This window comes from Thunnus thynnus, chromosome 7, assembly GCF_963924715.1.
Source record: "Thunnus thynnus chromosome 7, fThuThy2.1, whole genome shotgun sequence".
Lineage (NCBI taxonomy): Eukaryota > Metazoa > Chordata > Actinopteri > Scombriformes > Scombridae > Thunnus > Thunnus thynnus.
The window spans coordinates 15,972,065-15,999,614 of record NC_089523.1 but is presented as its reverse complement, the minus strand read 5'-3'; the positions used below and the strand labels follow the sequence as shown (position 1 = coordinate 15,999,614).

At 40.5% G+C, this 27,550-nt stretch overlaps 1 protein-coding gene across 2 annotated transcripts in view; it reads right to left on the bottom strand.

Annotated features, from left to right (window-relative positions):
• LOC137185995 (rho guanine nucleotide exchange factor 17-like) overlaps positions 1–27,550 on the bottom strand; it is a 74,372-nt gene that overhangs the window by 20,754 nt on the left and 26,068 nt on the right. The gene's annotated exons all lie outside the window — the stretch shown is intronic.

Below are 27,550 nucleotides of genomic sequence, written 5' to 3'. Positions count from 1 at the left end.
TCCAATTTACATTTGCAAGAACCAAGGTCAGATATCAAGTCTATGTGTCTCTGACAAGACAGAGGTCTTACTGGATTTATTCTGCAGTCGTGAATTATATATTAGTGGCCTAGTGGTTAAGATGCATATCACATACAGTCCCAGTCAAAAGCAGAAGGGCACACCTTCCCATTCATTTGAATGAGAAAGTGTGTCCAAACTTTTGACTGGTACTGTAAATGCAACATCTCTGGTTATTTTCTGGCTCAGGACCTTTGTTGCATGTCATACATTCTCTCTCTTTCTCTCCCTGTTACTTGTCTGTAACTTCACTATGAAAAGGTTTCTGTCAAGGCAAAAATACCCCAAAAAAGACGGGAAACAAAAGAAAATTTGAACTATTTAATGATGTTTGTTGCCATTTGGATTTTAATTTCTAAACTTCTTCTTTCCACTCAAAAGGTGTCAAAACTCTTTATGGTTACAATACACAATGACAGAAATGGGACAAATAATCATCTGGGGACAACTAAAAATTATTTAAGTTGAAATAGCTGCAATAATGTCTGATTCTGCTCTATTAGTCTACATGACAGCAAAATGTGAAATATCTCAAAGATAGTGGAGAGATGCATCATAATGAAGCAGACTGACTCTAAAAAGTCACAGATGTTTAGATCAGCCTGGTTTTTTTTTTTTTTAACACATATTGTACACGAACACACACTTGTATTAAAGCCTTTTTGGATTGCAAGAACCTACAGTAGTTCTGGTTTTAGTTCCCGGGTTGTAGTCCCTGACCCCTTTAAAGTCTCTGCTCCCAGCTTTCCTACAACCCAAGAGCACTAAGTGTGCTGCACTGTGTACACATGTTGCTGCAATTTTGAGGCTTGTGTTTGCCCAAACAGCACTGGTTGTTCCTAGCATCAATATTTTGAGGAGGGATGTTGTTGACGTTTGAGCAACAGATGCACAGCAGACTTCCTGCAGTCTATAAAGAAAAGATTATGAGACAGAGAGTGAATCTAAGAGAAACATCACTGTAACTTAACTTTATTTGATGTTTCACTGCTGATATACAGATGGCTAAATAATTTCTGTACTTTTCTTACTACCGCTGCACATCTCCTTTCCAACATCAGTCACATAACGCTGAATATCAAAGAGCATCACCATTACTGCTGTTGTCTGATTGCATGCAAGAATTACGTCTCAAACCACGTGGTTGTTTTGTAATCCATTATCAATGTAATTTGACTAATCTTTAAGGTTTTTGAGAGTAGTTCCTGCATTTTTAGTTCCTGAAACTATCTGATGGAAATGTCAGTGTGCTATATTATCAATATTATCATACAAGAGGCAAAAACGGACAAGACTGCAGTGATATTAAATATTTGAACATTCACAAACATCTAACACACACACACACACGGGATTAGAAGTCACGGAGGCCAAGAAGTCCACAGAAGCAAAGCATGACTCAGCAGTTCGCCCTAACAATGACTCATAATCTTTGATAAGTGAATGAGTTGCTCAAACACACATTGGACACAAATCCAACACATTAAGCCCCGGAGGGAAAACAGACAAAATGAAAGTGAAAGAGGAAAGAGCAAGAAAGAGACCCAGAAACAAAACATTATACCGTGAACAACCAGAGGGAGGAAAAAAAAAAACCCAATCATAAACGCTAAGTTGATTTCTCTGCAACTGATGCCGCAAATGAGGAAAATGTGATAAACTCTGTCCTATCATTTGAGACAAGCTGTGTGTGCGTGTGTGTGGCATAACGAGGAGTATAACGATCATGGAACAAGTCAGACGTATTATCTCAAGGGTCCCAGGGGACACTCCCAAAATATTCTGGTCCCAAACATGGTGGAGACGGAGCCACGGGCAAAACCCTATGATCAATCAATCAAGTTTATTTGTCACATGTAATCATATAAGGTACAATCACAGTGTGACGTAATCCTGCCAGTTCTTTCAATTTGCGCATTAAAAAGAGCTTAAATAGAATAGGAGGCAGTCTTAGGCAGTGACCTCATTCAGGATCCTGGTGGCCTGAGGGTAGAAGCTCTTCCTGAGCCTCTCAGTGGTGGCCGGGTGTATCCGGTACCTTCTTTCTGACCACAGCAGGGAGAAAAGGCTGCTGTCTGGGTGGTTGGAATCTTTAATGATGTTGCCGGTCAGGAAGCTCTCGATGGTGCAAGAGTAGAAATTCCTCAGTATTTGAGGGGATATCCAGAATTTCCTCAAGTGTCTGAGATGAAGCAGTAACTGCCTTGCCTTTCTCACCACTGAGTCAGCGCCCAGATCAGGCCCTTAGTGATTTGGACACTAAGGTATTTGAAGCTGTCCACCCTCTCCACTGAGGACATGTTGATCTTAGGGGGGGGGGGGGGGGGGGGGGGGGGTTCCTTCCCTGCTTCTTCTAAAAGTCCACTATCAGCCCCTTAGTCTTGCTGACGTTCAGGAGTAGGTTGTTTTCCTGACACCAGCGGGTCAGGTCCTCTACTTCCTACAGGTAGGCCTTTTCATTGTTATCTGTGATCAGGCCCACCACAGCTGTGCCATCAGCAAACTTGACAATGGTGTTGGGAGTCAAAAGTGGCTACACAGTTGTTGTGTGTACAAGGAGTGTAGCAGGCCAAAACGCAGCCCTGGGGTGCTCCGGTGTGAAGGATGAGGGCAGAAGAGGTATGTTATCCTACCCTCACCACCTGGGGTCTGACCATCAGGAAGTCAAGGATCCACATTCACAGTGAGGTGTTTGATCCCAGGTCTTTAAGCTTTGTGATGAGCCTGAAGGAAACTATGGTGTTAAACGCTGAACTTAAGTCAACGAACAGTAATCGCAGGTGAGACAGGGTGGTGTGGAAGATGTGTGCTATGGTGACTTCTATTGATTGGTTGGGATGGTAAACTGTAGTGGGCCCACTTCATCACTACAGAGGTGAGTGCCACTGGGCGGTAGTCATTCAGACAGGCTGGTCTTGTTTTCTTGGGCACAGGAATGATGGTGGACTTCTTGAAGCACGTGGGTATGACAGACTGAGCCAGGGACAGATTCATCATTGTGAACACCAGTGCTAGTTGGTCAGCACATAGTTTGAGGACTCACCCACTGATACCGTCTGGTCTTGCTGCTTTCTTGGTGTTCACACACTTAAAAGCCTTCTTGATGTCATGCTTAGAAAGGGTGATAGATGTGAAAGGTGCACCCACAAATCCATGAACCTCAGCTTCAGCTGTTTTTAGCTGGTGTTTATCCCGCCAAATGACAAATCTGCATGGCCGATATACTGTATGAGCAGATACTTATTGATGATATACTGTATTGGTGTAAATGTCAGATATGTTCGAAGTAGTGTAGCAAAAATGCCATCATTACATATTTTTTGTCTTAAAGTTAAAAGGTGAATATCAGTCATATATTATCATATTTTTTAAACCTTGCTTTGGAAGTCAAACTGTAGCTGTGCTGCTTTTAAAAATACTAGAAGTTGAAGTCTGCCTCTTAAAGGGAGTTAGCAAGAGAGAATATATTTTTCTCTTGGGCTGGTGCTGAATTGCTCCAGAAGCTAAAACTGCAGTGATAAGATGCTGTTTCTGTTAGCATTTCCTGCGAAGGTTCTGCACACACACCTCACTCCACGCCAGAACACAGCTGCCTCTGCATGAATGTCTCTGTCATATTAAACCTCATTAAAGTTGATCAAATTAACGAATGCAGATCCACTTTCTTTTTCTCACGACTGTTTAATTGGAATCATTATTTTCAAGACAACCTTACGAAAACAAACACGCAAATGTGGGGGATCGACGTCTGTCACTACAATGCTGGTAAATAAATAAACACTTGCACGCCGTAGAAATGATTGTGGTGAATATCAATAAAGATGCTGATCATACACCCTGACAGGGAATGTGTGTGTGTCTGTGTGTGTGACAATGAGATAAAACAAGAAGGGAACTTCCATCAAGACAGGAATGTTCCTCTGTTCTGCGCTGGTCGTCTTTATTAGATTACGCACACACACACACACACGCACACACACACACATCAGAACATGGTGAAATAATGCTAGGAATGCTAGTTTCATTTTAATAGCAGGGTTGCCATAGTAACCCCAGCTGAGAGGCTGAATGGTCACAGGACAGCCTGCACTCACACTGCAAAGCCACCACTAGAGCTCAAGTCCAGTCTGAGAGCAGAAAGTTCAACTGAATCCAGAGCAATAAAACGAATGTTATGCTCTGTACTGTAACTGTGGTACTATGATGACACAGGATGATGACTGTGTTTTTCACTGCTGAGGGTGCTGCTGGGTAAAATAATCATTTCAACATTTTACTAATTGCTGAGATCTAAAAAGATTTCCTATGAGGCAAAAAACATGAACAGTCAGACAAGTTTTAGATAATGTCGCAGGTTAGCCAAACTTACATGGAAGTAGAAAAAAAGGCAAATGGTACATTTATTACTAGACCTGTCTGTTGTAAACATCTATCACAGTTTACAGACCGATGCCCTGGTTCAAATGTGACCTACAGTACTACAATTTTCCTGTTGAATGGGGGATTATTACCGACACGGCTGTGCTCACTTTCAATTTTACCTCTAAATTAAGCAGTTTAGATAATCTAGTGGTTTGCTTACAACCTGTCTGATTGGCTTTTTTTAGTGATGTCGCCACATTCCCAGATCTCAGCAATTAACTTGGTGAGTAACATTTTATTGTAACCAATACAAAGCATTGCCAAAACTATAATAATAAGATCTGTGTTGTAATAAACTGAAATTGCCTTTCATTATCTTGAGACGGGAGAGGTGACGGGAGGGAGTGATGTTGGCACAGCTGAGACTGTGGCTCAGTCTTCTGTAAAAGAGAGACAGCCTCAGGAAGCTGAAGACAGGAAGATGCTGTTTGAAGTTGCTTTCTTTTTTCCTCTCACCGTGTTGAGGAGAAGCACCGACATGATCTTCCTTGTCTTAGCACCGGAGGGCTGTCATGCTCAGAGAGACGTGTCGGACACAGGTGGGATTTCAAATTGAAGTGAAGCAGCCATTATTAATGCTAAAAATGACACTTGTGCTTTTCTTTCTATGTCAAATCAAAAATCTCTGCTGTGAAAATGGCCTATTCATCTGTCCTGCTGTGCAGAAAATTGAACCCCTCAGCTGATGAAGGTGACAGATCTTGCCTGTGCACGCAGCTCTGTTTATTCTACATTATGTCTCTGTATACATGGAATATTTTATGATCCACAAAGACATTGGCAGATGACAAAATTTACCTCATGCAAACCCTCGTAGATTCTAGTAGCCACGTGGATGCAGGGAATATAATTTAGGCTTTAGCCACAACAATATTGTTTGGTTGTTAAGTCACCACTGACAACATGAATATCCAATAGAAAAAAGAAGAACTTCAACACTGAAAGCCCAGACACATGAATCTGTATCCTTGCCAGGAAGAGGGACTTTTTTTTTTTTTTGACAGAGGAACACAATGCTGCTTCAAGATGAAAGAGCTTCACTTCCCCTGAGCAGCATCCAAACATCCTCCACATCAGTCGGGGGTTAAGCGGCAGGAGTGGATGTAGCACCAGGCTCACTGTCACAGCTTACTGGGACACTAGATTGGAACAGAGCCATCATTGATGTTATTAGTAACACGTGTCCTTTTACTACTATGATACGTCAAGATGTCTGCTGTGAAAAAGGCCTATTGTCAGCCCATCTCAGTTCGGTCTCACGGAAACAAAGATATTGTTGTCTTAATGTACTTGTATTTAACATGTTCAGATAACGGTCTGCCTGTATTTCACAGATATTGCTTGTACAAAACAAAGCAATTAGCGCTGCACCTGGTCCAGTCTGGACTGTTTTAATCGTAAACAATTTCGAGCAATTTGCCGCTCATTTGCAGGGAATAGTGAAAAGTAGGAAAGATGAGAGGATGTGACAGAATTTCATAAAATATGAGTTAGGGTTAGGGTTATTTTTTTGGAAATCTTTGAATCACAGCTTCAAATTATTTGTAATCTGAAAACTTTAATCCTTTTAAAAACCTGGATCTTAGGAATGATGAAGGAGAAATAGTCTGTGTTTGTGTAATTTAATCAGCCCAAAATGGCCCAGCTAAGTTCTGTTTAGAGAGACCGGTTTGTCATCTCAGTCTGTTCATCTGAGATGGAATTCACACCCAAAGAGTGGTAAAAAAGTATGCCAGGCTATGTAGTACAGCGAGTGTGAGGTTTTTCTTTTCACACATTAACAGTCTCAAACAGTTCATAGAAAGTCAGGGTCACAGCCTGTGGCGCGCTGATAAATGTGATTGGACGGGCGGCTCACAGGATTCGGCCCTCACTTATTAACACTGGAGGGGGATCTGAGAGGGAGCTTTCAAGTGTGTGTGAGCGAGAAACGTCTGCACGGGCGTGTATGTGTGTGTGTGTGTGTGTGTGAGAGTACAGCATGTTCTCATGTGTCCCTCTGCGAGCTCTGGTGTCTTAATAATGGTGCGGACACAGGGGATCCATAAACTAAGTTATTCCTCACAACTGCAGCCAAATATTACAGCGCAACAGTAAAGACAACACACACCAGAGTCAGAGAACAGGCAGCTCAGATCTCATGTCATTCTGTTTAACGTGACATGATTTTAGCTGCGGTTTCATACAGCAAAGGTCATGATGTTAATCAACTATGTATGTGCTGTATTTCTGTCTTTGTTAGCAATGTTGCGCTGTTCTGTACACCGTCACATGTATCTGAAGTACCAGACGAAAGCAAAGATCAGTATTTCTTTCTTGTCTACTCTCTTTTATGTTGAGATTTTTTGTTGCTGCTCACCTTCTTGTACAAAATGTTACAAAAACAAATCCTTCGATTCTGTTTATGTACTCATTATTGTTGAAAAAAATGAGTGAATGAAATTCCCAATTATTCTTTCAATGTACTGCAGCTGCTTTTAATTTTGTGTTATAAATATTTTGTAATGTCACTTTCTTTTCTTTTTTTTTTTCTGTGACCTTATCCGCCAACAACAACAACACACAAAAAAAAATGGGACTTAAAAGCTGCACGTGCCTTTATGAGACACAGCTGCCAAGACTGCAGCTGCATCACTTCAGACTTCACACAAATAATTTATTTGCCAACATGGGTAAGCTTTCCATCCTATTTAGGCTTTGTTTGTCTGTCTGTTGTCTTATGTGTAAACAGATTTTAAGGTCATGCAAATCCACAAGTGTTTTCAACTACAACAGACTCCTAATCAGAATGATAAAGATGTGATTGGAGCCAGGACAGTGAAGAGCTGCCAGGACAGTGAGAGAGATGTCAATCAAGCTGTCTGTACACATCGACTGAGTCCTAAGATGTCTGATAATCCAAAATAATTAAAATCAATTATGTATGTTCACCACAGCTGTGCAGGGCCTCTAAAGGGAATTTGTTGGAAACAAGTTTGTTTTTCATGCACATTAAGGACTGACTTTATAACCTTTGGACCATATTCTCCATGTCTAGATCTTACTTGAATGGAAATAAAAATATTTATCACCATCATAATTTTAATGGAAAAAAAGAAAGAATTGTTTCCTTTTTTATTATTAAAATAATATTACTACTATCAAGGATTATGTAGCTGGTATGCTAAAATGCTAAAAGTCTGCTGTAGGAGCCAAATTAATGGCACTTTTTTGTGCTGTAAATGCAATTTTCACCTCTCAAAGAATGAAATATAATAAGGGGGATAATAAACTAAGGGGGAAATACTGAATATGTTATGTAATTGTCATTTTTTGATACTCATCAGGTATGCATGTGGTCAAATTACAACATATAGGCATCTTTATTATAAAGATCAAAAGCAACACCGTTTGAAGTGTGAGTTGAAGTTATTACAGTGAAAACAGCAGCGACAGGGATACTTTCTCTTTCCTCTCATCTCATCGCTGTCGTCACACCTCTCCCACCCCTGCCGCCTCCATCCCCCCCTCCTCTCTGTTCCCCTCCCCTCCCCGACGACTGTATCCCCTGGCAACAGCCTGGCCAAAGCAGCAACAGGCAACCTCTAAGGCCAAAGAGAAAGCATCTTCATCACCTATCTCGTCCTCTATTCATCCATCATTTATCTGAAAAAGATTGATCACAGGGTTTCAAATTTTGTTGGTTTTAAGAGGTAAAAGCCCTGAGAGTGGAGGAGCCTCTTCCTTTACTTCTTCTTCAGCTTTATCAAGAAGAATTATCAATATGGAAGAGCGTGTGTGTGTGTGTGTGTGTGTGTGTGTGTGTGTATATATATATGTGAGTGTATGTCTCCCTAATTGTCATTTGCAGGCCACAGACTGCTCTGACCTACTCTGTACTGATCAATAACTTTCTCTCTTTTTCATGCACATGCACGCACGCACACACTATTGATCCATCTCCCAACTCCTTCCAACTCAAAACCTCCATCATCATCATCATCATCATTATCATCTCTTCCATTCCTGTCCTCTCTAGGCTCTTATCCTACCCTTTCATTTCTATAGCTCTTCACATCTGTGTCGCCTCACGTTCACACAATCAATCAACAAAGTAATCCATATTAAGGTGAGTAATTAGTCCTACTTTACTTCAATACAGCAAAAGAATAGGAGTATTGGATAAAATTAGAGCTGAAATGATTAATCTACTAGATGATTAAAGTAGATGACGATTGATAACTGATTCATTGTTTAAGTTATTTAAGCAAAAATTCTAAAAATGTGCTTTTTTTTCTTGTTCTCAAATATTAATATTTGCTGGTTTTCTTCGTCTTTATGATATCAAACAAAATATTTGGGGGTTTTCTATTGGTCACACAAAACAAGCTGTTTACATATTTCATACTTGGGCTGTGGGAAATTGTGATGGACATTTTCTAACATTTTCTGGGCCACAAAAATGAATCAAAATGACTCAGGAGATTAATCGACAATGAGACTAGTAGTTAGTTGAAGTCATATGTACAATTCCTTTTGAAGATCTTTAGAAAACTGAAACAGTATTTAAAGAGCTTCATAATGTAAGACTAAAGAAAGGCTTGTGTACTTGGTGTGGTTAGCTTGATTTTTGAAATTTCTAGGGACTTAATGTGGGAACTGATTACTAAATAAATGAACAGACACTTCTATAAATCTCTGCAATCTCTTGCAGAGATTTACTTAACTCCCTCACACATACAAACACACTGCAATCCTTGGTGCAGATTAACAGGCTGGGTGTTTAGATTAGCACAACTACAGTAGCTGTGTTATGTCTATGTGTGACTTTGTGTGTGCATATCCTACATGTGAGCGTGTTTGTTGATTCTGCTCCCACTCAAGCACACATAACTCACACATGAAGTAAGCAATTCACATGCAAAAAGACAATGCTGCTGCAGTAGAGCTGCGATTACTGTGCAACTTAAATTAAACACATTTAATTATACATCTACCGAGAAGGTGTAAAGATCATCCAAACATTAGACAGCGAGTGTGCAGATTCATGAAAGAATACAGATGGACAGACAGAGGGACTACAGAGTGTGTGACTGTTTGTGACAGTAGGTGTTGGAGCTTATCGTGTGATTCACTCAGCTCTAATTCTATTATAGACAGGCATGAGAGAGAGAGAGAGGAAGAAAGAGACATTGTCTATGAGAGACACACATATTAAAACAAGGAATGAGCTACAGGAGAACAAGCAAAAGAGAGAAAGATGGAGTTCAAAAGGGAAAAGCGAGAGAGGAGGAAAAAGTAGATTTAATCGCAGAAGGAGGCTGGAGGGACTGAAATCTAAATCAACTTGGACAGGCAGGTGATAACGTCCTAGATCCGCAACAGAGGTGCAAGACAGTGACTAACCACGCAGACACACACACACACACACACACTTCTCTGCAAATGAGAGAAACACTAGTCTACCTCTCCGTTAGACTGGGGGCTTCCAGCACAAAGTCCATTCCCGTTCAAATTCCCGCCGGAGTGCCCGTTGTTGTTTCTGAACTGATCCACAGCATCTCTGTCCGCCACTTCTTCTCCTCCTCCACCACCACCACCACCACCACCATCTCTCTCTCCTCCACCTCCTCCTTCATCTCCAGTGTTCTCTCCACTTTCATTCATTTCCTCCAGAGCGATGCTGAACTGGGCTAGGGTTCGAACCATCTGCAGCATGCGAAGCGGTCCGTGTGCCTGTACGCACACTCGGTTTGGCACATAGACACGAAACAACCTGAGAACACCTGCAGTGTTTGTTTTGTTTTGGGTTTTTTTTTTTTTAATGGGAGGTTTACTCACACGAACTCGGTCTTCATCTCCACAGAATAAAGAAAAAAAAAAAACAGACACACCTGAGGGTCGATACAGAGAGAGGGAATCACCACCTTTCCTCCTATTCACAACAGAAAATCAACATCCTTCCTTCCAGATGTTTTTTCTGTCCTTTCTTCTTCTGGCAAGAAACGCTCTGAATAATTCAAGCCTTCAGAAAGCAACCTTTTCTGCAAATGTTCTGCTCTTCCACACATTCAGTCTTGCATCTTCAAGTGTGTCAAAGTGTGTCACTGTTTTGTAGCAGGTAGGCTCGGCTGCGCAGCTCTTATGTGTGTGTCATACAGCGCACTCGCAGTGAGTATGTGAAAGGCAAATGAACACACTTCGGCGTGTATGCATGGGTGTCTGATCTGTTTCTACTGCATGGATGATGTAAGCAAGATCTGAGCGCATGTCGAGGTGTGCAGATAGAAAGAGTGTGTGTGGGTGTGTGTGAATGTGTCATGGCCCTCCCCCTGGGTGTGTATAATGAGAGGCAGCAGGCAGGGCAGATGCTCGCAGCGCTCAGCTCCACTCCGCTCAGCCAGACTCGACCAATCCCCCCACAAATAATCGAGTGAGGCATCTGAGGGATGAGCAGGGGGGGAGGCTGACCGAGCTGTCCATCCATCCATACGTCTATCCCCTCTATCTATCTATCAGCTGACCCTCTGCCATGGCAACCTCTGCTTTCTTCATCTCACACATAGCACAAATTATTTTATGGCAACACTGTCCAAAGTTCCCCTCCTCCCATTGCAGCTACATGCGCTATTGAGAAACACAGATTTGAATAGAAATGCTCTTTCTGCCACTTCTGTTTCTATGCAGGGAGACCCAGAAATAACCATGACAACAGTGAGCAAGGATGTTATTTTAAAAGGACCATACCTGTGTTTGGAGTGTTTTTGCCCATAAACTACAAATCACTTTAACTGTCGACAATTTTTTTTTAAGCATACTGTAACTTCATAAAAGGATTTCTCATCTGCTTTCTGCTCTATGACTGAAACTTTATTATTTTCATCATATATTGATCAGTCTACTTTTTATTAATCAGTTAAAGGGGAACACCATCGATTTTACACATGAACTTCGGTTTACTTTTCATGAAGTGTACTACACAGCCTGTGACAGCAATTGTATATTGTGTTATTACATGACTGTGGAGGAGCTTTACAAAATTTAAAAATTCTGTATTGCATTTGAAAAAGTGGGGGTTGTTTTATGGATCACAAGATCAGAAATGTTTGAGTGGAAACAAGTACCAGAGTAACATCGGCTCCAACAAAGAGTGTTGCATTATGGGTTGTTTGTAGCATTTATGTTGCTAGGCTAGCAAGTGTATTCAAATCTGTTTATAGTGAGTCTTGTAGGGTTAGTTAGCCCTGAAAGTGTTTCATTAGCTCAGGTAAACTTGCAGGAGCTTCTGAAGGCTCATGTAACGCATTTTTCTGCTGTAGGGGAAATAAATTCATGACAAGTGAAAACAACATCTACTGCAGTAACGGACCAGGGTACGAATCATCTGTCGTACAGCCAAGAATTACTGCTTTCACAGACAGAAAAATGCCAGCTGTCGGAGTAAATAAGTTTGACCGCTTCCAAGAGCCTGACAAGAGAGAATGTGAGTGTGTGACTGATAGACAAGCTGCATAAATGTGGGATTTACATTCTGCTTTAATGGAAGTATTTCACTATATTTCATATACACACTTATGATGATGACTCTCTTCTCCTTGGATTGATAGTTACAAAAAGGAAACTTTTCCATCGACTTGAACACACTACACTAGCGGCAGCTTTCCAAACAGTTCAAACTGTTTAAAAAATGTATTTCCCTGGAAATACATCTGAAAAATTGGAGTTGTCTTATAATCAGGGTCGCCTTATATTCGGGCCAATACAGTATTTAGAAACCAATTTTTTTTTATAACATTTGAGGTTTAAACTATTTTTTTTTTATGGAAGTTACCGCAGTGGTTTGAATAACTCCGCTAATTTGTGCAGTAAGGAAAAAATCAATAGTTTCGTAACACTCACAGACCCCCCCCCAAAAAATGAAGAGCATAAAGACAGTAAAACTGCAAATTTAGCAAGACAAGAGAAGGATTGTGTGCATCTGCATATCAGCCAGATGGCATGAAATGCTAAAGACTTTCCATGAGTGCAGAAATTCAAAATGTAGTTTTAATGAAAAGTTAAAGAATTGGAAGACAGCACGGGATGTGGGCTGCAAGTTAAACTCAAGAACTAGTTCCAAGTAAACTAAAAGAACAACAGTCGCTTTGAAAATACAGCAAACTATGCAATATTAATACAAATAAATGATTTGATGTCTACCCGCATAGTACAGGGCACTTCTATATTGCAGATTTTTATAGGTAAAAACTGAGAATATAATTTCATAAAAAACTGCCCTCACTGGAAACATGTTGAGCTTCATAAAGTTGAGCATGGTGTGAGGTGGCTCAGCACAGGAATAAACCAAAACAGATTTCAGGCTCTTTCTCTCCAACAGAGATCAGATGGTGACAAGAGGAAAGGTCACAAAAGGACATTTAAAGGTCAAGCTCGTGGCAGGAAATTGGCCTTTAATCCTTGTTGCCATAGAAACTATAGACGGTTTTGAAGGTCTGGTGACAGAGATCAGAGATGACAATCTCAGGCATGTTTGGAGCTGCAGCACAGACATTTTTAATACATATACTCTCTGTACGCCTGCCATGCATTTACTTTCTTTTACTTTACTCTATCAATAGAGTACCTTTTACACCAAACAACAAGTAGCTTGCAAAGAAAAACAAAACAAAAATGTCAATTTTACTTATTCAAAAATCTACCCAGGTAGTAATTTTGCACTTTGTAAATTAAGGACACTGGAGATATTTAAGTCTTTGTTTAAATCTGCATCAGCATGTTTCTACCTTCATGTACTCAAGACTAAATTTAATACAATGCTCGCATTTTCTTACTGTTTTCATTCTTGAACATCTTTCCATTGGTAATAAGTGTTACTGAGTTTGCTACCCATTAACTTACAAAAAAATAACAATTAGTGCGCCACTTTTAGTACAACAATCATCAGATAATAGGTAAGGTGACCACTGAGGGGATGAGACCTTTAACTATTATGAGTGTCAAAGTCAGCATATCTGCATTAAAGGATAAGGCTGGTGTTACTCAATTTTTTTTTTGCCAACAAATCCAATCAAAAGGCCAAAACCAACAATGTGTTAATCTGTCTCTCAAGCCCAATCTTTCCTATTGAAAATTAATACATTTGAATATTATTTTTGAGTATCAACTAGAAGAGTGCACACAGTAAAATGCAGATCTCTGCCAGGTGTGCACAGTCAAAATGGTGGCAAAGATAAGAGAAACGGGGATTTATTCATCTCGTATCATGCCTAACTTTAGCAGATCATAACATATCAGGTATAGAATTAAACTGCAGATGCTCCTGTTCAAGATGAAACCAAACTTTTCTATGGATGTCAGTTTTTGAGCCACGTCAAAGGCCAAAATATGGCCTGCAACAGACTAGGTAAGCCTTGTTTTTAGCCTAGCTGATTGCCAGAAATGCTTTTTGCTTTTGTTCTGTATTTCTATTTGGTGTTCTAGTGAGTATTTACGGCAGAAGGATGATATTTGTGGGATTGACTGGAAACAAAACTACAGTGCCCATGTTTACCGTAATGAAGGAAAGTGTCAGTTCAACTGTGTTGCTCTTTGATGAGTTTTAATTGGTTTTTAGACAACTGTGGAGGCCTACTGTCTGTCACAGAGGAATAAATCTGATTCCTCACAGAGGATTTATCAGGCTTTGGCTACACAGGCTTAGTGTGATCAATTCATTGTTGGTTTTGCTCTTTTCACTGGATTTTTTGACACCTGACCAGTTATACCAGCATCAATAGCATGTTGTTTCCATAGCAACTTCAGAGAGCTCACATCCTCAGCATTTCCTGTTTGGTTTTGGACTAATGCAGTTGCTAGGTAGTGAAGAAAAAAAAAAGCCATTAAGTGTGTCTGTGTGTGTTTCTGCATGTGTGCATTCAGAAAACGTGGCCAACCTGGGGATGGAGTGTTCTCCCTGAATGAGTTACCGGCTCATAGCTGGCTGACCCAGATTTCCAAGTGGTGTGCATTCATAGACATAGAAACACACACACACACACACACACATACACACACACACCCTTCCACATGGGCTCTAACTACATGGTCTGCTCAAGATATCTGCCTCCTTTTCTTGGAATTATTAGTGTTTTTTATGTTCAAATTGTGGACTGGCAAAAACAATGACTTATGATGAAACAGGGAGTGAACTGAACACAACAATGACCATGAGCCAAATTAAAAAAAATATTACATTCTGCAGCCTGCTAATCACCTTCAATCAAGTAAAAAACTGTCCAAATCTGATTATTCAATATTCGTGTATATATCAAAATATACAGTCGGTGCAGTCAACAGCATTTATACATAAACACACCAGAACATCATGCCAGATACACATATGTGGCTGATCATGAGCGGGCTGCATCTGTAGATGTGATTCAACCTCTTATTTCCTCCCCACCCTGCAAAGAAATGTGCGTGTGGTTTAATTCCTGCTCAGCCGCCCCGCCTGGCCGGGTCACCCAGTGCTACTAAGTGCTGCTAAATGACAGCTGATGTGACATCTGCATCACAGCCCCTGAGCCATCATCGGCCCACGAAACACAGAGTCAGTCTATAGATAAACATGTAGGAGGGCTGATGACACCTGTCAGCATACCCACTGGTCCACAGGTGTGTGTGAGAAAGAGAGAGTAACCTTAGGAGTAGTGGACGCATGACTGCCCAAACAGATCAAAACAGATTTCTCATCGCACACCTGTGCATGCAGACAGCTTGTACCATTCAAGTCTTTGTGTGTGGTGTGTGTATGTGTGTGAGTATGTGTGTGTGTCCAGTTATCCATCTGGCGTTTATCACAACAACCCTTATAAAGTTACGACATCGAAAGGCAAAATAAACAAAGTAGGACAAAAAAAGATGTTTTAATGCACTAACACCACGTGTCATTCAGGTGTGTGCAGCAGGTGTGTGTGTGTGTGTGTGTGTGTGTGTGTGTGTGTGTGTGTGTGTGTGTGTGTGTGTGTCAGTGCTGGGTAACAAGATAATGACAGACGATTCCAGGAAAAAGATGATTCCCACTGCTGCCTACAACACAGGAGGTCTACATAAAGTTCTCTGTCTGTCCATATTCAGTCCATTTTATTGATTCCTGTCATACCCCGTCTCACCTTCTCTCCATATGTCTGTCTCCTTAAAACAACAGATGTATATTTATCTCTTAAATATTGTAGAAATATGATTAAGTACTGTGCGATTGATAATAACTATCAATTTCTAACCACAGCCTCATACAAGAGACTGGAGGTTAGAAAGGCTCAGGATTTAAAGGTTACTAAAGTTTGTGATTTATATCTACATCAATGTACCTGACAGCAGCACATGCATACACAGCATCCACAAGGGGGCAGTATTCATACTGAAAAATAATTACACAGTGTGTCAATGTTTTTCTTCCTGTCACAAGGTCAAGGTGTAATTACAGTTTAAACTGTTCAGAAGCCATGTGACGTCAAATATATACACTAGTATACACTAGAATAACTCCTGAGATCCTGTTTGCTTTGATAGAAAATGACATGTCATTACAATTCTTTGTCTGAGGTATTTCTAATTTGTGTTCAAGTCAGAGACAACAGTCATTAAGAGTTTAATTAACAAAGTAAACAATACATGGTATCAAACTGAGCTGTGATTGTTGTCAAAACTGTAGCATGTGTGTACGAGAGAGAGAGAGAGAACGCACAGGTAACCAGATACACTTGTGCTCCAAATACGCCCTTATGGGGTGGTGTGTGTGTGTGTGTGTGTGTGTGTGTGTGTGTGTGTGTGTGTGTGTGTGTAAGAGAGAGAGACAGAAAGAGAGATACATGTGCTGTGAAAAGAGCCTTTGTCCCTGATAGGTGAGGCTGAGGCAAGGACAGGATAGACACTTGGGCTAACACACACACACACACACACACACATACACACACACACACAAACACACACACTCTCTCTCTGGAGGGACCCAAGAAGAATATTCCTTCACTCTCTGACACACATGGATACACACATGTGAAGAAGAAAACAAACAAGATTTAGAGATGCAATTAAAATCCAACGCCTCTTAATGACCTGCACGCTTATTAAGTCAGATTTTGAACAAAATGTTCTTCTGTTATTATAAGTACTTTTATATCACACTATCAATATATATGATGTAGTGCATTTTCAACCACAGATTAAATAACCAGATGAGAATGACCGCTTTTGGCTATTCCAGTGAATTAAATACTTCAATATTATCAAAGTACTTCATCATGCCTATTGCAATCTGAGACATTCAAGGGAAGAGATAATTTGGTGTAATGAGGATGGCAAAATCTCTCTGCTCTCTGTATACTGTATAATAAAAACTCTCCTCAAATATCAAAAAATCCCTCTCTGGCTAAGGATCAAAATAATCCATGAGCACTCTCAGCCTGTTACTGCAGGTCATCAGGTAGAGGTCTGCTAACTGTTCCCACACTCCACACTGAGGAGCAGCATTAGTTACTTTGTGCACTTCAGAGCTGAAGCAAACTTCCAGGAGATACATGACTCCCCCCCCCCCCCCCCCCCCCCCGACTTTTACTACCATTAAATTCAGATTAAATACTTTTATGTTTTCCACCACCTTTAACTGAGGCACTCAACATTATTATACCTTACACTTACATCTTTACCTATCTAGTATTTATTTCTTTGTTTTACAGCTTTAATTTCTTTTAGGTCGGTCTGAAATGTTTCATTAAGCATTTTAATGTTTTAATGCATTATACATTCAAGGCTTTGAACTACCTTTGCGTAATATTGGGCTCTACAAATATAGTGGGTTTGCCTCAAGGAAGGCACATTTGATTTGCAATCTCCAGTGTGGAGTAAAACCATAAATTCCCTGCAGAGTTGCAAAAAAATATGTTTAATAATAAGTTTAGAAGAGACAAAAGGATTTGTATCCACACTGCATTCACACCAATACTTGATATAAGCCAGTAAAGGATTTCTCAATGAAATTACAGTTTATGGCCTTGTTGTCATACATTTACATCGGACATGACTGTGAGTTTAGCGTCATCTTCACAAGAAGACATCCAGCCAGACAGCATTACAGTGACACACCAGGAGGAGCCTTCGATCCACTCTACATCCTTGATTTCCAGTCCTACCGCAGCCTGTAATCTGACATCCCCTCGGCTTCCTGTCCAGCAACCTATCCCACAATGCACTGGGCTCCCGAGATAGCCATCAGCCACAGAGACTAGCCTTCACCCCGACACCACTCCGGAAATACCTTCTCTGTGTCTCTGTCTCTCCCACCCAGTTTGTCCTTTCTGCCGCCCTCTGCCATCTCTTTTTCTCTCTCTCTCCGTTAATTTCTAGAATTCCTCTCATGTCTCTCACACTGCCTCCCCCACAAATTATAAGAAAAATAAATCCTATCTGTCTTTCTTTTAAAACAACAATGTTATTTCAAGGAGATGTAATACGGGGGAAGCCGTCAGCTGCATTTCCCAAGAAACTGCGTCATATAAAAAGATGCTATAGTTGGCTCTTCAGCATGCTCTCACACACTCACTCCAAAGTGCAGTGATATGTATAGTAGTTTGAGATTGAGAATGGGAAAAAGGGAAAAGGTGGTAGGAGGCGAACAGAAGAACAGGGATGAAGTGAAAGCATTGATAGAAAAAGGGGGTTAGAGGGGTTAGTTAGATAGTTAGTCAGCATTGCTCCCAGCAGATTGTACTGTTATAATACTACAGCTTAGCTGAGACTTAACACTATACTGCAGATTAAGCCAATCTCTCTCTTTTTCCCCCTCCACTTCATAGTTCACTTTGTTTCTCCCCCTTGCTTGTCCCTCTTCCCCCCTTTATCCCTCTTTCTCTCCATTTCCCCTCTTTATCCTTCTTTCCTCGACATTCCTGACCCCTCACGGCCTAAAAATCCTTGTATGTGTGTATTTGTGTGTGTGTGTGTAGAGGTTTTACTAGTAAAGCTACAATAAATGAAGCGTCTTATTACGGCTCTAAGCCATCGAAACTTGTAGCATGATCATTCAAGGGTTGAGACGGACCAATAACATTTTGAGGAAGATGGTGTCAGAGAATATAGCAGCAGCAGCTTTGTGATTCGCAATAATGAAAATGCTCCAACACCACAAACATTGGGACATTTCTGCATGTGTTAGTTCACCACAGGCAGCTACAGAGCCAGTCAAATGGTGAGATCAGAGAACAACAAACACACACACACACACACACACACACACAAACAAAGGAGTGACATAATGCACCAGAACAAAGGAAGATCTCATGAGAGGATATGACAGAGTGGGGAAAAGGTAATGAAACACAGAAAAGAGATATTGTTGTATCCTTATTTAACCCATGGGTGTTTTACAGATTACTCGGTTCATGTTCAGACAGAGACAAGACTTTGAAAAGTAGAAATCCTTGTGAAACTTCTATTTCACTGATAGAGTAAAACTCTTAAAGAGCAACTGTTTTAGAAGGAGGAAAAAACATGGCTGCACTGGCCTCTATAAGTCTCTCAAACCACTTAAAGCACTGAACTTCACAGCCGGCTGTGGTCAGGTGTGGTCTGTTGTACTGGGTGACCACACCCTGCTGTGATGTAGTGTGGTACTAGAGTGCATCAGAGCTGCACAGGCTGTGAAAAAGGCACGTTGTCACCACTACAGTAGTCGGCAGGACAAGCAGCGTTATTAGACCATGTCTGCACAGAAAGCGTAGCATGAGCAGCACGTTTAGCAGAGCAGGGAGTGCTCCATTTGTGTGTCTACACTGGAGGCATTCAGGCACAGTGTTGAGTGTAGGTCACCTGTGTTTTGAAGGCGCTCAGTGCCCAACACATGACTGTAGTCAGGCACGTAAAACAGAGAAAAATAGACCTGAAGCCTAAAAATACGCTTCGGGTATAGTGAGAATGAAACGTGAGCCATTGTGTGGGCTGTGTAGACAGCTGTATCGATTAAAATAGAGGTGTATTTGTTCTGTTGTTCACGTGTGAGACCGATGATGCAGCTGAAACTCTTTCTGTGTAGACATGGTGTTAGATCGGGTGCAGTTACTCTTTGGGCAGTGCTGCCAGGAGGGGTCTATGTTAATTTTGTTTTTTTGTTTTTTTTTTTACAGAGCATGACATTAAGAAAGTTGAAAATAGTTGTAAGCGGATGAAGCATGGATCACCTGTCAAACTGCAACTAGCAACCAATGAGGGGCGAGGGATCTGGTTTGATTCCCCTGTGACTGATCAACCACCAATTTTGATTCGAAACTTTGTACTTTTCTTAATGTGATTGTAAAAAGAAGGTCCGTCAGGAGCACACAAGAGTGTTTTCACAATTATTGCTGGGATCTGGGAAGCCTCTCCATATGTCTGCCTTCTTTTTCATTCACAACTCTCTTTGTATCATCCTCTCATGATGCTCCTGGTGTCTTCAGTGTGTCTTGAGAATCTCTAAACGGGCAAACCTCTGCTCCACGAACATTTGCACACTTGCACACCTGGAGGCTGTGCAGGGCAGCAGCTGCCCCACAGAGCATCTTCCCCAATGCTGTGTGAAAGTGAATTCAGAGTGCAGTTATTGAAAGAGCTCACACAGATTTCTTGTGTCTAGTCAAGAAACTCAATCCTTTCATAAACTGACTCATGTAAAGCATCAGAAGAGGAAATGCTTAGTGAGTAATGATTTGATATCAGTGACTGAAGGTCTAAAGGCCTTTATAGATAAGAAAGATGCAGGTTGTCAACTCTACTCAGCTCAATGAATGATAGGAGGCTACTGAGAAGGATGAAGAGCAATTGTTTTGAGACTCTTTCAGTTTGGACAGGAAGGCAGGTTAGTTGCAGGAGAGATGGAGCAAGAGAGAAGCAGAGAGCGAGATCAAGCTCTGTTATTGGCCGGTCAGTTGCTATGTAACACTGGTTGCCACAGAAACATCTGAATGGAAGAGAAAGCATGAATGAGCAAGCAGGGGAGAAAGAGAAACCAGGCACAGAGCACTTCACGATTAGCACCTACACACACACAAACATTAACCCTGCAGTGTTACACTGCAGACGTCACACATCTCCTAGCGACCACATCTGGTACCATCATGGAGCTCTGACTGGATAACTGGCTGTGAACCACTCACACATGTAACAGGGAGGCTAAAAAGAGATACCTGAAAAAAGATTTATGGTCAAGGATGTAGGTCAACTTAATAATGCAGCAGGAAAATGGGCCACACAAATTAGATAAGGTTAGTATGATACAGATAACTGTTGTGTCTGTTAACACGGTCTCTTCTGGTTTCCATTTTTGTTTGTGTGCTGTTTCTTTTTTCTTTGAAAAGACAAAAAATATATATTCATATCTATATTACACACACACACACACACACACACGTGTAGATAGGAGGAAACAGTATGGGTATAATGGGTGAAGGTTTACACGGCAGTGGTAATTGTATGTAAAGGTACCGTGTGTAGTGGAGGATCATCTTGCAAGGATGTTGATATTTGTTTCTTCTTCTTCTTCTTTTTTTCTTTTAAATCAGAATTAAGTTTGTCTTGTATAGGAAGTAGAGATGGTGTGCAGTTGGTGTGTGTGGAGTTACTGGCTTCAACAGCAAAGTGGGGAGGTTGTTATTTGAGGCATGATTATATGTGACTGAGTGAGTGATTGCACTGTATATGTTTGTATGCTAGTAGGGTTACTTACACTGGTAGGTCTATAGAACTGATGAGTGGGGTGAATGGGGCCCAATAGTAATTAAACTGGTCAACTTGGTTTTTTTATATATTGCTTTCCATTGTGATTTGTTCAGATAGTAGGTGAAGCCACTGGGATGCTGAGAGGTTGTGTCTATTTTTCCAATTGAGTAGAATTGTATTCTTGGCAATTGTTAAAGTGATCCAAGTTGGCTGTTCATTGCTGAGCGGTGGTTCAACTAAGGAGAGTTCTCCCAAGAGACATACGGATGGGGAAACTGGAATGCTGCAACCCAGAATGGAGGATAATTTATGAGTAACAGTTGCCCAGAATGTTTGAATGGGTGGGCAGAGCCAGGTGGCATAATAGTAGTCGCCTGTGGTGTTTAGTGTGCAGTGTGTGCAAGTGTGGTTGTCTGCGAATCCCACTTTGAACATTTTCTGTTGTGTGTAGTGTACTCTGTGCAGGATTTTATACTGAATGAGTTGTATTTTAGTGTTTGAGGACATTGAAAAAGTGTTATTGCAGATTTGTTTCCAATGGTTGATATCGGTGGTAACAGCTAGGTCTTTTTCCCAGTCTTGAGTCAGAAAGGTGAAGTTGGCATCAGATTTGAACAGAATCTTGTAGATTTTTAAGAGGGTTTTTTTGTGAAACGTTAGTTGTCAAAGTTGATCAATCATTGGAGGTGGTTTAAGAGTGTTGTTTGATATGTTGATTTTACACTTAAGACAGTATTTCAGCTGTGAGTATTGCAGGAAGTTGTTACCATTGATATCATAGTTGTGGTATTGTTGAGCGGTGGTCTCTTCTGGTTTCTTGTCTCACAGCAGCTGGTTTGAGCTGTTAAGCATATAATTGAGCAGGTATAATGTTTACCATGTTCGCCATCTTAGTTTAGCATGCTGGCATGCTAACATTTGCTAATTAGCACTAAACAAAAAGTGCAGTATTGCATAAATTAATATTTTGACGTAATGATGAAGCTAGAATGAAATGTCTCTACTATTTATGGTAATCCATCCAATAGTTGTTGAGATATTTCAAATGTTAACCTGACAGTGGTGTTGGAGGAAAAGTCAGGAAATGGTATTTTCTGGTAATCAATGTCTGTATGAAATTTCATGGAAATCCATCCAATGGTTGTTGAGATATTTCATTCTGGACCAAAGTGGTGGACGCCATGCAATCATCATCCTCATTACAAGGTTTCATGTGTCCAAATGTCCATCAGGTCTACACTTCTTTTTGACAAATTTCTTGCTAATGTTAATTTATATGCTGCTTTTTTAGCATCAGATAACTATCCAGAAGGCTAAACTTGCAATGCAGCTCATATGAATGATAACATAGGACAACTTGTTACTTAACAGCATCTGTAGTGCATAAATGACATGCATAAGCCATTTAGCAAGAAAGTAATGTTTAGCTGATGAAATACTGTGGTTAGTTATTCATGAGCTGATTTTACATTAGCACAAGTTGACCGAAGATGTATCAATGTCAAAATAATCACTTCTCTGAACATCTGAAATGAAACATGTCTTTTTAATTGGATAGACATCTTAGACCACTTGAGCAAAGCTAACTTTCTAGCCACACCAATGGCAACTGTCACATGTTAAACAAGCACATAAGCTTACATAAGCCTTTGTACTGAAAGAGCAAACATAAGAGCTCCTTCGCGCTTGTCATCCATGTGAACAGAAGAAGACCTGATTGAGGACCACCCTCCAATGTGTTGTCCCAGTGGGACAGAACTAAAAAAGGGAAACAGTTTCTTTATCTTCAGTACAGACACACACACTCATGCCGATACCGGATACTCCCAGGAAAACGAATCCGTTTATAACTGCTCACATGAAACACTCACATTCCTCTACACATACAAAAAACACACAAACCACAGGGGGTGTTTCTCTGTCGTCTTACTGTACACATTAACCACTGCTTTGTCAAAATATTCACTATGTCATTATATTCACAGCGTCACGTTGAACTTTGTGACTCCACATAAACACACCGTAGGTCCAAAAGGCTTGATTTTGATGTCAGGAAACTAGTAAGAGGCAAGCAAATAAAGCAAACTCACTTTTGTCATAACTGTGGGATACAGATCAAGGTTAAACCATCAAAACCAACACAAAGGATCAATAATGCAAACATCTCTACATTAAAGCACATGTGCAAAAACAAGCCTTTTGGAGGAAATTCACAGTAAATGATTCAACTATTCAGTCCCAAGTATTGTCGGTTTCCCGCAAGAACCTCGTATTGCCAAATATTGATATCAGCTGCTAAAAAGCACAAAGTGGTTTACAACTCACGGGTCAAGCCAAACCACTGAAAACACATTATAAAATGTCAAATACACATGGGGTCGCTTGCAGGGCTCAGTCTGCAGAAAACATTCAATAACAATGAAAACAATGAAACAATGAAATCAACAAATAGCCGAGCAGAAAATAACAGACTTTGTCACACCGTAATGTCGTAGTGGAAGTGTTCCTTTATTTGCTTACACTTCAGATTAAAACTTACTTATTTCCTAAATGGCCTTACACCGCCGTGAACCATGTGTTTGTACTGGGCTAATATCAGCGGTCTATTTGAACAGGGGCTGGTGAGCAGTGGGACATTTAGTTAATGTGTACTCATGAGTAAAGCCGGAGAGGAAAGAAAAGGTTTACAATTTATAAATGGTACAGAGAGAGCTTTCCAAAAACTGGGTGTGTACTGTCTACTGAGAGGCAGAGACAGTTAGTTTCGGACTGGGGGGGGAGTACAAGGAGCGGGATAAGAGAACAAACTAAAACGGAAGATGATGAATAAAGAAAGAGCGAGCTGCCAATGAACTTTCAGGATAGCGAGAGAAAATGGGAAAAAAAAAGGGAGAGAAGAAAAGAGACCCCCTGTTTCAACCCTACCCGATTCCCTCTCGCTCTCTCCTTATATGGCAGTGTTGCGTGTGTACGTGTGTGTGTGTGTGTGTGAGTATATGTGTGTGTGTGTGTGTGTGTATGTGTGTGTGATACGGGCTCAATCCCAGTGTTGCTCTCAGAGGGAGCGATTAGATCAGCGAACGCACGCTGACTAAACTCAAGGTTCTTTTCCATGCCATTTTGACTCCGCCGCCCTGTTTTACAGTTCTCCAAAAGTCCCAAAAAATGTCTATGGCATTTAATACAGACTTCATAAAAAGAACTTTATGTTACAATTAATGTAAATTGCCAGGAACTCGTTAATGCTGTGGACTTTTTCATTCAAAAACAGCTCTATAAAAGTCCTAAGTTTTCAAGCATGGCAGCAAAAATACATTTTAGTTTCAGTCCCTCGGGTGACAAATGAACTTTTTTGGTTGTAAGCCATAATTTAGTATCATTTAAGAAAAAAAAACATTTTAATCTCTGAACAGCGGTGAAAAAAGTGAAGAGGAAGAGGCAAGTAGAGAGCAGAAGAAGAAAAAAAAAAGACAAGAGATTACATCACAAATCAGCCTGTTTATGGCTACGGAGCCTCACAGGGGACAAAAATAACCCCTGGGATCTCTGCCTCAGAATGGAAGCCAGAATCCTCTCATTCTTTCTTTTCCTCTTTTGTTGATTTTTCTTTTCATTTCATCTTTCCTGCCCTCCTCCTTGCACCGGTCTGTTTCCCAGAATGTTCTGGCCTGAGCCCAAATTACTGGAATGCAGGAATCCAGGTGGAAAGTCTGCATGTATGCGTGTGCGCACACACACACACACACATACACAATGCATCCATCCACACATACTGTACAAGGAGGAATGTATATTGTACATGTAAATATACACATATCAGTGCAGACATAAACTTTCAGCGAAACATGTGACCTTAAGGTGATTCCACAACTATGCTTCTAAATATTTTGAGCTCACTGGCACCAACACTGACGGTGTGCGTGCATGTGTGTGTTTGTGTGTGTGTGTGTGTGTGTGTGTATCCTTTAACCAAGGGAAAAAAAACAAAAGAAGTAAATGCTATTTCCTGCATTTATCTATGTTTATATAAATCTAGGAAATTTCATATTATGATGACATGTGTTATCATTCTTTGTGATGCTATTGCTACATCATTAGTGCATTAACTCTACTTAAAATCACATTTAGTTTCCTTCCACTAGTTTCCTTGAGAGAGACGATACTTTATTATAAATAATATTGTATTTTCATCATTACTAGAAAGAGCACTGTGCTTTACTATCTTACATTGATGTTTAGCTTCAGCATCTTTTTAGGAGAAATTCAACTGCAAATAAAAACATAGATTACATTTTTAACCTGATATAAGTATTTTTTTCAGCTGAGTAGTGCCTCCAGTTTTCCTAAAATTATGTACAATCCCAACACCCTCCACCAATAAGTTAGGGCAACATATATGTAGCCTGAGAGGCAGATCCCAGGGCAAAATAAGTCTACTCAGCACTTGTTACTTCTCTAAAACATTTAAACTGTAAAACTGGGGGAGGGGGGACAAATGTAGTATTTTGAAAAGTGAGGGGGCATGTTCTTCCCATTCCAGTCGAAACTGTACGCTTGTGTATGTCTAAGTGTGTCAGTTTCCACTAATCATTATTATGTAATGTAGAACACTTAGAAGCACTAGAAGCGCCCTTGAACAGGTGGAGCAGACAGAAAGAAGAAGAAAACAAAGAGCAAAAGGATGATGTGATTTTTGATGTCATGCCGTCATCAAGTTAATCATTTAATCACAAAAAAAATGTAACTGCGTATATGTTCTTTTCTCGTGCGTCATGATGAAGACTGCCCTTGAATGGATGAGGTGTTAACATCACTACGAAACAGCGGGAAAAACGAAAAAGACTAAAAAAGAAGGTAAACAACAAAATGGGTGTTTGATAAGCACATCTGGGGGATCATTGCAAAAAATGTGTGTTTACATATACATATATATATAAATATATACATACATACACATATATATCAGCCGATATATCAATATCAGAATTTTTTACTCCCTCATATCAGTATCGGCCCCAAAAATCCAGTATCAGTCGGGCTCTAGAAAAGACCACCTCCCCCTTCTCTCCTCTCCTCCTCTCTCATACCATCCCTCTTCCCCTTATCTTGTCATTTTTCTTTCCCTCCACATCAAGTCATTCCCATCTCACATGGAGAGAGAGAGAGAGAGAGAGAGAGAGAGAGAGAGAGAGAGAGAGAGAGAGAGAGAGAGAGAGAGAGAGAGAGAGAGAGAGAGAGAAGAGAAAGAGAGACAGAGACAGAGACGGGAAAGAAAAGTTTGTTTTTCCGGAGCGGACAACATTCCCAGGCCTGAACCATTCCTCTCCCTATTAATAGAGCACACACACACACACACACACACACACACACACACACACAAGCCAAACACCAGCTTCACAAAAAACACAAGCCAAGTTCCATTTCTTTATGTCGTAGTCTCCAACAACAGCAACAGCCACTTAAGTTGAGCTGTGACAAGAAATAAAGAGAAAAGAGACAGAGATTCATCATTATGACTCATTATCAGTGTTAACTTGGGCCTCAAGCCTGATTTATTTTTTGTGCTTGGCTTGCCCATGTTGACCCTTTCACACTGACAGTCAACTCACGTATTTTCTGGCTCACCAACTGTAAAAGAGTCAGTGTGACACCCAACAAGTCAGTTGGCCAGAAAGCTTCTGCCCCTCCTCCACTGTTAAACTTTCTTTTTTTCCTTTTTTTTTTTTTTTTTTACCAAGACTGCAGCCTATCATTAGGAAGATAAGAGGCACAGAACTGCTGTCATGTAACTAGCTGTTAACTCTCTGTTGGGTTAATGCGTGTAGTGTTTAGCTGCCACAGAGTTGAGACAGAGGTGAGGGATGAGAGGTCAAAAGGTCTGCTGTCGACCCTGGAGGCTGCTCACCTCCGACAGCAACAAGGAGTTTTTCAGAGCTCTGTTCAGCGACTGAGGTGGTTGTCAGATTTATAGTTAACTGTGAGTCTCTACATGACGGGAGTAATGTGTTTAATGTCACAAAGTCCCAAAGTAGAAGTGGATTTCATAGACTGCTGAGTCTAAAAAAAACAAACAACTGAACATTCCCTAATATAGATCGAAAATTACAGTCAAATCTTAACATGATGGCAGCTCCAAATGACAGCAGGCAAAAGTGAAAAAACTGAACTGTAATACCTATTTATACCAATCCAGTCATTCAGTATGAGTTTACACCAAAGGGTGACAAAGTGATGATAGAGGCAAAAGCTGTTGGCAAGTCTTTCTGTATTAGACAGAAAATGGGGAAATCTACTGTATATGGTCATAAGTGCAAAGGATGGAACATATTATGCCATATAAATACTTAGTTAAGTAGCTAGAAGA